Genomic DNA, 12,292 nt, shown 5'->3' with positions numbered 1-12,292 from the left:
TGCGTTAACTACCCTTCTGTATCTGCAAAGAGAGAGTACTACTAAGGCAAAAGAGGGGAGGGGGGGGCAGCGTTCAAAGCACATCAGCGTGCATAAATACGAAAATGTTTTTATCTATCACGTACTTGACATTTTAAAGCTTTTCATATTTGCTATTAAAAAACCAATGAAATTCACAGAAAAAACCATAGGTTATAGTGGATATATAGTTAGGAATTTGCATTTACAAAACCTTGAAAATTCAATGAAAAAACCATAGGTTATAGGCCATATATAGTTAGGAATTAGCATTTACAAAACCTTATTTTACTCGCATAAAACCATTGAAATTCCATATATAGTTAGCTAACTATAAGCGCTAACTATATATCGCGCACCCGCAATCCACTGCTGATGATGTCACATATTACATCATTCATGACATGGTCAGTGACATCACTGATGACATCACTGATGACATCTCAAATGACATCACTGATGACAACTCAAATGATATCAATGATGACATCTCAAATGACATCACTGATGACATCACTGATGACAACTCAAATGACATCACTGATGACATCTCATTTGTCATCACTGATCACATCACTCATGTGATAATGCAATGAACCTCTTCAGACTCTAATATAACCTTACATACACTCAGTATAAACAGACACTCACAGACTGTCACTCATCCATGGAGTTACTCACACACCTAGTCAGTCATGCAAAGAATCAATCACACCTCCATTTCCTCAACTATACAGTTATACACATCTTACTTATTCAAACATATAATAACACATATTTACTCTCTTATATAATCCCTGATACAAGCTCACAGTGATCGATACAGCCACTCACACATTCACTGGGTCTTATGTTCAGTTATTTATATATCTCAACTCTCACATGTATTGTGTTTTACATACGTACTTACTTGCACATGTAGCAATGAGAAATCCATTCACTCACCAACACACCCATGCACAGTCAACCGCCCATATAGCTGTTTCCACATGCACTCTTGAACTCATACTCCTAGTGAATCAACTGCTTACACATCTATGCACAGAGTCACGCACCTCCCAGCCACCCACACACACACTCAGCCTCCCATTCAAATATTTGGGCAACCAATCAATAACCCATATGGCCACTCTTATAGCTACTGATCAACACATGCAGCAGCTTACACAACAACAAACATACTGATGCACGAATTAAGACAGTTTAGTCACTAACCCATGTACTCAGTGAGACACATTTAATCACTCACTCATACAGTCAGTCATGCACCTACTAAATTCTTCATCCAGACACTTATACATCCACTCATTCTTCAATATGTGAAACATATTTAAACTTTACAGACACATACAATCACTGGTTGTTTTGATCAGTGATGGCATCAGTGATGTCACTGACCATGTCATGAATGATGTAATATGTGACATCATCAGCAGTGGATTGCGGGTGCGCGATATATAGTTAGCGCTTATAGTTAGCTAACTATATATGGAATTTCAATGGTTTTATGCGAGTAAAATAAGGTTTTGTAAATGCTAATTCCTAACTATATATGGCCTATAACCTATGGTTTTTTCATTGAATTTTCAAGGTTTTGTAAATGCAAATTCCTAACTATATATCCACTATAACCTATGGTTTTTTCTGTGAATATATATATATATATATATATATATATATATATATATATATATATATATATATATATATATATATATATTCACTGAAAAAACCATAAGTTTTAGGCCTTATATAGTTAGGAATTAGCATTTAAAAAACCATGAAAATTCACTGAAAAAACCATAGGTTTCAGGCCTTATATAGTTAGGAATTAACCTATAAAAAAAACATTGAAATTCCTCCTATATAGTTAGCTGGACATTTTATTGATATAAAACCAATGAAATTCCACATATAGTTAGTTGCACTAACTATATATTTCACGCATCCGCAATCCAATGCTGATGATGTCACCTATTACATCATTCATGACATGGTCAGTGACATCACTGATGACATCACTGATGACATCTCAAATACCACGCCGAAATGCATCCGCCATAGAGGGTGACAGAACTTTGCTCTGTTTGGGCAGCTCATTAAAGCGCTTCCGAAGATTTCCCCAGTTGTGGTCTTTTTCTTTCTTTGAAGGAGCTTGTCTTGGATACAAATGAGCGCGTTCTCCAGTGTTGCGCTTTAAAGACCCCCGCTTTCTCAAGTGGCCCTGTTCACGCTGGACACTGCTTGCAGCTGTTACTTCTCCGGGGTACCGGAACCAGCAGGGTCCACCACCAGCCATGGAAGAAGTATGACGGGATGATTGCCACTGCGCACCATGTTGGGCAGGTAGGACTGCCTTGCCTGCCCCCGACAGAAAGGATTCCGTTGCTGTGTTGGTGTAAGCGGTTGGGGACTGGAGGAAGCGCCGCTGCTCTGGGGTGTTTGTGGACATTGGGAACAATTCACTGACTTTGGAGCATCCTATTCCTCCCCTACTTTCCCTTGCGATACTTACCAGGTTCGTGCTATTGCATGCTGGAACCTGTAGGCGCCGATGACCGGGCGAACTACAGGAAGTATATGCGGTGATGACATCGTTGTGGGAGGAGCTACCGTCCGTGAATGAGGAGAAGCAGATCAAATATAACTGCATCCACACCCCTTTCCACAATCACTGGCACCTGGCGCTGAAGAGGCTTACCACGCCGAAATGCATCCGCCATAGAGGGTGACAGAACTTTGCTCTGTTTGGGCAGCTCATTAAAGCGCTTCCGAAGATTTCCCCAGTTGTGGTCTTTTTCTTTCTTTGAAGGAGCTTGTCTTGGATACAAATGAGCGCGTTCTCCAGTGTTGCGCTTTAAAGACCCCCGCTTCCTCAAGTGGCCCTGTTCACGCTGGACACTGCTTGCAGCTGTTACTTCTCCGGGGTACCGGAACCAGCAGGGTCCACCACCAGCCATGGAAGAAGTATGACGGGATGATTGCCACTGCGCACCATGTTGGGCAGGTAGGACTGCCTTGCCTGCCCCCGACAGAAAGGATTCCGTTGCTGTGTTGGTGTAAGCGGTTGGGGACTGGAGGAAGCGCCGCTGCTCTGGGGTGTTTGTGGACATTGGGAACAATTCACTGACTTTGGAGCATCATATTCCTCCCCCACTTTCCCTTGCGATACTTACCAGGTTCGTGCTATTGCATGCTGGAACCTGTAGGCGCCGATGACCGGGCGAACTACAGGAAGTATATGCGGTGATGACATCGTTGTGGGAGGAGCTACCGTCCGTGAATGAGGAGAAGCAGATCAAATATAACTGCATCCACACCCCTTTCCACAATCACTGGCACCTGGCGCTGAAGAGGCTTACCACGCCGAAATGCATCCGCCATAGAGGGTGACAGAACTTTGCTCTGTTTGGGCAGCTCATTAAAGCGCTTCCGAAGATTTCCCCAGTTGTGGTCTTTTTCTTTCTTTGAAGGAGCTTGTCTTGGATATATATATATATATATATATATATATATATATATATATATATATATATATATATATATATATATATATATATATATATATATATATTATATATATATATATATATATATATATATATTTTCTGAACTCCGTTCCCAAATCCGCTTTTCCAGCAAGAAAGGATGCAGACCCAAAGCTAGTGCTGAAGCTGTTTTATTTTGCGCGCACCTCCGCCATATATATAAACATTAGACAAACTAGACTTGGAAGGACACTAGCAACTCCTTACCTTGTGTGTTTGAGTACCCACAGAACACACTTGAAAGCGCCACAAACTTAGCAACGGGCTAGGTAGGCCGTGCAACAAAGGGCAGTCATGTGCTCTCGTTTCACAAATCGTAGTTAACAGATGACTTTGTTCAGCTGATTTAAGTGAAGCAACCTAATACTAAATGTCCCAGAATTCACTGATTTGTTACATGAAAGCCAACGACTAAAGGCATGGTGTAATGTTAGCAACTCATCCAAACTTTAGAAAACAGCCTACCTGGCTCTTGGGAGCTGCTGCTGGCAGCAGTGAGAGGGGGAGGTCCCCCTTGCAGCCATGTCTTCATTACAATGGAGAGGGGTGGGGAAGGGGTGTTTAACAATGACCTGTCACTGGCCGGAGCAGGTGGGGGTGGGATTAGCTTTATGTCCTATGAAAAGGGCTAGGAGGCAGGATGACAGAGGGGGAGGTGCGTGCCCACAGGCTGAAGCATGCCCTTCCACCACCAACCCACAGCTTGAGCTAAACAAGATAAAGTTAAAAAAAAGAAAAACAGTAGAAAAGCATGCTAAGGGAGATTCCACTACAACTGCTGAAGAAATGCACTCATGGGGAATGTGCAGGCCCGTGTACAGTAGAGAGAGGTGAGATGAGCAGAGATTATATATCCATCTACATATCTATAACTATATAACTATATTACTATATATATATATATATATATATATATATATATATATATATATATATATATATATATATATATATATATAATTATATATCTCAGAGAGAGAGGGGTGGTGAGATGAACAGAGAAAGTGGCCCGAGAGTGTATATCTATATATATTTAGAGAGAGGGGGTGGGCAGGGAGCTAGAGGGGCAAACAGAGTCCGAAAGCTTGAAAGTAGGGGGAATAGACAGAAGTGTAGAGAGCTATATGGAAAGATACAGGAATGAAGAGGGCTAGAGTGGGGGGGGTGACCTACAGAGAAGGATAGGGAGTCTGTGAGAGAGATAAGGAAACAGTGAGAGAGAAATTGGGTACGGGACAGAGATGGACAGTAGGGAGAGGAGGAAGGGAGCTGTGGAGGGGGGGTAGAAAAGGCATATGAACAGAGATACGGGAATGAGAGATACAGCGGGAAGCAGAGGCTGTCCAAGATACTGAGCCACAGAGAGGAGAGGGGTCTCGACAGTAGAAGGCTGAGATATCGAGAGTGACAGAGATTGAGGGAGATAAGTAGAAGACAGAGGGATGCCGTGAGAGTGACGGAGGTGCAGAGAGAGGGGTGGATGTACAGTGACATACAGAGAGACGGAGCCGTACAGGTGAGAGACAAACCGAAAGAGATAAAGAGAGGGATTGTGATAGAGTGATACAGAAAGTGGTGGATACAGAGAAATACGGAGTGGCAGAGATACAGAGCCACGGAGACGAGAGAGCTCATGAAAGAGGTCCTGAGAGTTATGGGATGACAGAAAGAGATACCGAGAGAGCGACAGAAATACAAAGGGTGCTAGAGAGAGACAGGGCATGACAGACAGACAGCTGCGAAAGAGAGAGATGATGAGTGGGGAGAGTCTGGCCGCAGGCCGGGTCGGGGATGCTGCAGGACACACGCTCCCCTCTCCCGGGCACCGGAAGTGAGGTGGGGATCCACGAAGAGACTACAACACTCACTCACCCAGGTGCAGGAACAGCGGCAGCAGCCAGCAGACGCGGCGTCTCCAGCACGGCCCGGATCCTATCCTGGGGCAGGCTGAGAGGGTCCCTCCTCCTCACTGCGGTCCTCGGCGAGCGCCCCCTGTCCTCAGGGGAGGCTCCTGCCCCTCACACGCCCCGTGAGCGCCTCGGTCCCTGATCCCCGCGCAGGGCCTCTCCAGAGAGCTGCAAACTTTACAGCGCCCTGGGCGGCCGCAAGCCTCCTGTGCAGAGCGCCGGTGCTGCGCGCTGTACCTGCCTCCCCGCCGCTGCCTCGCATGCAAAGGTGATGGGAGCCCGGGTGCATCTCCTCGGCTAATATTCAGGCAGAAAAAAAGCGCGCTGCCGAGCCTCCATGGAATAGCCTGACCCCTCCCCCCTGCGCTGCCTCCTCCCGCATCCAGCGCCTCTTAAACCAGATTAAAAAGCTTTCATTTCCTCCACAGGCAGCTTTCACTGCTGCTCCCCCTGCGATGAGTGGAGAGGCCGGACCTGCGCCTCACGGGATAACAATACATTGTTTTATTTACAAACATGCGCCCTTTGCCGGAACCTGAGCTGCCTCGAGTGTTGATTGTGCGTCTTTCTGAGCGAATGCCCAGAATTCTTTATGCGATGGGCCTCTGCCCTCTGCGCTTGTCAGAGAAAGAGCAGAGGTGAGGTGAGGCTGCAGCGTAAAGGTGTCACCCCATCATTATCCGGTCTCCCCCTTGACACGGGAGACCGGCGGGCACATCAAAGGCTTCCCCCAAGCAGGGGGAAGCGGAAACCACGTCCTCCCGGCCCCGCCCACAACCAGGCGGCGGCCATCTTGAGGCGGCTCGGGCTGCGGCGGTGATCTCGGGAGTAAAACGAGGGGTGGGCACCCTCGAAATTAACATTAAACACATTAAAATAAAAGAGAGAAGCCCCCAAGTCCCCCCCCCCCAAAAAAATTCCGAAAATTTGCGGGGGTGCGCGCACGGGTGCGCGCTTATAGATATATAATTTGTTTCTCTTTTATTTTTCTCAGGAACCACTGGAGAGATTTACACTATTTTACCAAAAGCGTGATCTGCGTACCAGACACTACCATTTTGACAGGTTTGGTGTAATTCCCTTCAGCGGTTCAAGCTGTAGCCGTGTCTAAAGGTCCTATGGAAATTAACATGGGGAAAACACGTTTTGGGACCCCCCTTTTTTCTCAGCCCCCACTTGACGAATCCCCCCCAAAATTTCAGGGAAGGAGCGGAGCGAGCCATCTTCTTTGAGAAATTTGCGAAGATTCATCAACCAGCGCCAAAGTTATTCCCAATAGAATGTTGGGGATTTCCTATGGAAACTAGGTCCTAACTATATATACCTACTGGCTACCGCCAGTAGGTAAAATATACATATATGTATATATATATATTCCAACCTATTTACTCACAATTCTGAATGAGGAATTAACAGGCTCACCAATGGGTTCTGCGAGAGCCACCAGGAAGGGCAAGTAGTCTACAGCCTATAGGATCTTTTCTTCATACGTATCTGTTTGTTCCTGAGGTGTGTGTGTGTAGCACTCGTGTTAGTAATATGGTCAGATTGTAATTTATTGGAAATAAACCAACACAATTGAAAAGTAATCAAAAGATAGCGTAAATACACTGTTACCGTGATTCAGAAGATAAGAGTGGTGAATACACACTGCACAGGGGTGTGGTCCACGCAAATACTCCCAGGTACAATATTCTCAGGAATCAGAGTGTAGCCGAGGAGCGACTTCAGCCGCCAAAGTGAATACCTAGTAATGCCAAGCCAAGCAGCAGGAACTATTCCGGTTACCCCACGGAACAATGGGGACCGAAACTCAAAAGTAATAAAATGGTAGGCAACACCCGCTGGGCAACGGGACAAAATCCGGCCACCCAACAAAGCACCAGGCAGAGAACAGGGCAATATGACAGCAGTGCCCGGCTGCGTGGCGGGAGAGCTCCAACCGGACAGCGGAGCACCAGGGAAGGGAAATGGATGTGTGCAAGGCAGCGCCCGGCTGCGGGGTCGAGAGAAGCTCCAACCCGACAGCGGAGCACCAGGGAAGGAAAATGGATATGAGCAAGGCAGCGCCTGGCTGCGGGGTCGAGAGGAGCTCAAACCCGACAGCGGAGCACCAGGGAAGGGAATTTGAGACGAGTACCAGACACCGGCACACCTCAGCACAATACCGAGCGAACGGAGGACAACGTCCACACACGCAGACGCCCAAAACACAGGAAATGACGAAAGCGGAAGTCAGGCAAAGAGACAATAGGACAGAACCGGGGCTAGGATCTAGAACGCTAAGCAAAGTGCACAGGCAATATTGCTATTTATATAGGAGAGGGGAATGGCTCGAGAATCGAGGCATTACATCCAGGGGGCAGGTGTACTGGCCTCACGCAATCATCAGGGGGTGCAGGGGCAGGTGTACTGGCCTCACACGATCATCAAGGGTGCAGGGGGCAGGTGTACTGGCCTCACTCCATCATCAGGGGGTGCAGGGGGCAGGTGTACTGGCCTCACACCATCATCGGGGGGTGCAGGGGGCAGGTGTACTGGCCTCACACCATCATCAGGGGGTGCAGGGGGCAGGTGTACTGACCTCACACCATCATCAGGACTGCAGGGGGCAGGTGTACTGACCTCACACCATCATCAGGGGTGCAGGGGGCAGGTGTGCTGACCTCACACCATCATCAGGGGGTGCAGGGGGCAGGTGTAATGGCCTCACACCATCATCGGGGGAGGATGCAAGGGGCAGATGTACTGGGCTCATACCATCATCAGGGGCTAGGGGGCAGGTGTACTGATTTCACACCATCATCTGGGGGGGCAGGTGTACTGGCCTCACACCATCATCTGGGAGGGCAGGTGTACTGACCTCACACCATCATCAGGGGATGCAGGGGACAGGTGTACTGACCTCACACCATCATCAGGGGGTGCAGGGGACAGGTGTACTGGCCTCACACCATCATAGGGGGGCAGGTGTACTGACCTCACACCATCATCGGGGGCAGGTGTACTGACCTCACACCATCATCAAGGGGTGCAGGGGGCAGGTGTACTGGCCTCACATAATCAGGGGTGCAGGGGGCAGGCGTACTGGCCTCACACCATCATCAGGGGATGCAGGGGGCAGGTGTACTGGCCTCACACCATCATCGGGGGATGCAGGGGGCAGGGGTACTGGCCTCACACCATCATAGGGGGGCAGGTGTACTGACCTCACACCATCATCGGGGGCAGGTGTACTGACCTCACACCATCATCAAGGGGTGCAGGGGGCAGGTGTACTGGCCTCACACAATCAGGGGTGCAGGGGGCAGGTGTACTGACCTCACACCATCATCAGGGGATGCAGGGGGCAGGTGTACTGGCCTCACACCATCATCGGAGGCAGGTGTACTGACCTCACACCATCATCAGGGAGTGCAGGGGGCAGGTGTACTGACCTCACACTATCATCAGAGGGTGCAGAGGGCAGGTGTACTGGCCTCACACCATCATCGGGGTTGCAGGGGGCAGGTGTGCTGACCTCACACTATCATCAGGGGGTGCAGAGGGCAGGTGTACTGGCTTCACGCCATCATCTGGGGGCAGGTGTACTTACCTCACACCGTCATCTGGGAGGGCAGGTGTACTGACCTCACACCATCATCAGGGGATGCAGGGGACAGGTGTACTGACCTCACACCATCATCAGGGGGTGCAGGGGACACGTGTACTGGCCTCACACCATCATAGGGGGGCAGGTGTACTGACCTCACACCATCGGGGGGCAGGTGTACTGGCCTCACACAATCATCAGGGGTGCAGGGTGCAGGTCTACTGGCCTCACACCATCATTGGGGGACAGGTGTACTGACCTCACACCATCATCAGGGAGTGCAGGGGGGGCAGGTGTACTGACCTCACACCATCATCAGGGAGTACAGGGGGCATTCACACCATCATGGGGGGGGGGGGGCAGGTGTACTGACCTCACACCATCATCAGGGGGTGCAGGGGGCAGGTGTACTGACTTCACACCATCATCAGGGAGTACAGGGGGCACACACACCATCATGGGGGGGCAGGTGTACTGACCTCACACCATCATCAGGGGGTGCAGGGGTCAGGTGTACTGACCTCACACCATCATTAAGGGGTGCAGGGGCCAGGTGTACTGACCTCACACCATCATCGGGGGGCAGGTGTACTGACCTCACACCATCATCAAGGGGTGCAGGGGGCAGGTGCACTGGCCTCATGCAATCATCAGGGGGTGCAGGGGAAGGTGTACTGGCCTCACACCATCATCAGGGGTGCAGGGGGCAGGTGTACTGACCTCACACCATCATCAGGGCTGCAGGGGGCAGGTGAACTGACCTCACACCATCATCAGGGGTGCAGGGGGCAGGTGTACTGGCCTCATACTATCAGCAGGGGATGCAGGGGGCAGGTGTACTGACCTCACTCTATCATGAGGGGGTGCAGAGGTCAGGTGTACTGGCTTCACACCATCATCTGGGGGGCAGGTGTACTGACCTCACACCATCATCGGGGGATGCAGGGGGCAGGTGTACTGGCTTCACACCATCATCTGGGGGGCAGGTGTACTGACCTCACACCATCATCAGGGGATGCAGGGGACAGGTGTACTGACCTCACACTATCATCAGGGGGTGCAGGGGACAGGTGTATTGGCCTCACACCATCATAGGTGGGCAGGTGTACTGACCTCACACCATCATCAGTGGGGGCAGGTGTACTGACCTCACATCATCATCAAGGCGTGCAGGGGGCAGGTGTACTGGCCTCACACAATCATCAGGGGTTCAGGGGGCAGGTGTACTGGCCTCACACCATCATCAGGGGATGCAGAGGGCAGGTATACTGACCTCACACCATCATCAGGGGATGCAGGGGGCAGGTGTACTGGACTCACACCATCATCGGGAGGCAGGTGTCCTGACCTCACACCATCATCAGGGAGTGCAGGGGGCAGGTGTACTGACCTCACACCATCATCTGGGGGTGCAGGGGGCAGGTGTACTGGCCTCACCATCATCAGGGGATGCAGGGGGCAGGTGTACTGGCCTCACACATTCATCAGGGGAGAGGGGGCAGGTGAACTGACCTCACACCATCATCAAGGGGTGTAGGCGTCAGGTGTACTAGCCACACACTATCATCAGGGGGTGCAGCCTGAGGTGCACTGACCTCACACCATAATCAGGGGTTGCAGCCTGAGGTGTACTGGCCTCACATCATCATCAGGGGATGTGGGGGCAGGTGTACTGGCCTCACACCATCACCAGTGCTAAAGTGCATATGCTCTCCTTGTATAAAGTGTAACTGTGATTGATGTTCCTGATTGGTTCATTGGATTTACTGTAAGTCCCCAGTCAAGGGCACCAGGAGTGCCAGGGCTTGTAAATGCCAATACTGCTAGTGGGCCTGCAGCGCTGGTTGCGCCACCCACAGAAGCAGCCTTAAAATGTGTCTAGGGTCTGCCATTGCAGAACCTGCGTGCAGTCTGGTACTGTCATGCTGGCTGGGCAAGTGCACACACTTGCCAGCCCCTAAACCTTCCCTTAACTTCATATTAGTCACCCCTATGGTAGGCCCAAGGGCAGGGTGCATTGTAAGTGTAAGGCAGGACAAGCCCTGATGTGTGTGGCATGTCCTAATAGTGAATTACAGCCAAATTCGTTTTTCACTATTGAAAGGCTACCTGTCCCCTTTAGGCCAGATGGGCTGCTGGAATTATTACACTCTATAATCCCAGCAGGCTCAGGGAACATGGTAGAAATTAACGTTTAGTATGCCTGAACTCCGAATAATAAAATACTTCTTTTAGTAAAGTTTATTTTAATATCCTGTGTTTGCAAATGCTACTTTTAGAAAGTTAGCATTTGCTTGCCTAACCATTTCAGCCTGCCTCTGCTCTGATGTGTATCTGACTGTCTGGGATGTGTGAGTGACAGGGCTGGGGGATGACAGGTGGTGAATGCAAGGATTACACATTAGTGGGAGGTAGGAGTGCCCCTTGACTCTTAATCTGGCTGTGCTCTGCCACCACAATGCTGGCTCCGCCCCCCTGGGGAGCGACTGATGACTCAGCCTGCACCTGGCCCAGGAAGGGCGAAGCCCCATCATCAAGGTACTCCTGGCTGCCCCTGTCCACACAATGCTGGCTCCACCTCCTGTGGAGCATCTGATGGGCCTGCCCCTCACACTAAAAGAAGAAGTCAGAGTGCCCCCAACAAAGTACTCAGAGACTGAAAGTGGCTATGCAAAGGCCCCCCTGGCCTGTAAGAACAAAAGAAATGCAGTATAAAGGTAGGAGCCCTGCTCCTTGTAAAGCAGAATCCTGTTTTACCACAAAGGACCTCTACCCGACTAGAAGGAGAAGAGACGCTGGAAGGACTGGCCTGCTGCTTGCCTTGCTGAGAAAGGAGAGGAAAAGACTTGATGAGAAAAGACTTTGCTGCTTTGTGCTTTAAACATTCTCCAAGGGCTTGAGTTGAGCTTGCCCCCTGAACTGAACCCCAGGACCAGTGGGTTCTCCTGTGCTTTGGCTCGTCCCCTGCCTGAGGCCGAGTATTTCCTCCCGCCGGAGGTGAAGCCTGCCCCCTCTCGCCCCCTCCTAGGGCCGTGGTACTCGGGAGCCAGCCTGCCCTCTTGCCCTTGAGAGCCTCGCTCCACTCGGAGTCGCTCTCTGTCCCAGGGCTAAGGCCGGCCGCTCCTCTACCCCTGCCTGCTTCACGGAGCCCTTGAGGAGACTTCAGCCCCTCCCGCCGGAATCCCGGGACACGAGCAGCCGGTGCCCGTGCATCTGATTGCACCCTG

Source organism: Lissotriton vulgaris, unplaced genomic scaffold (genome assembly GCF_964263255.1).
Source record: "Lissotriton vulgaris unplaced genomic scaffold, aLisVul1.2 SCAFFOLD_692, whole genome shotgun sequence".
NCBI lineage: Eukaryota > Metazoa > Chordata > Amphibia > Caudata > Salamandridae > Lissotriton > Lissotriton vulgaris.
The sequence above is the reverse complement of the archived record's forward strand: the minus strand, read 5'-3'. Positions refer to the sequence as shown.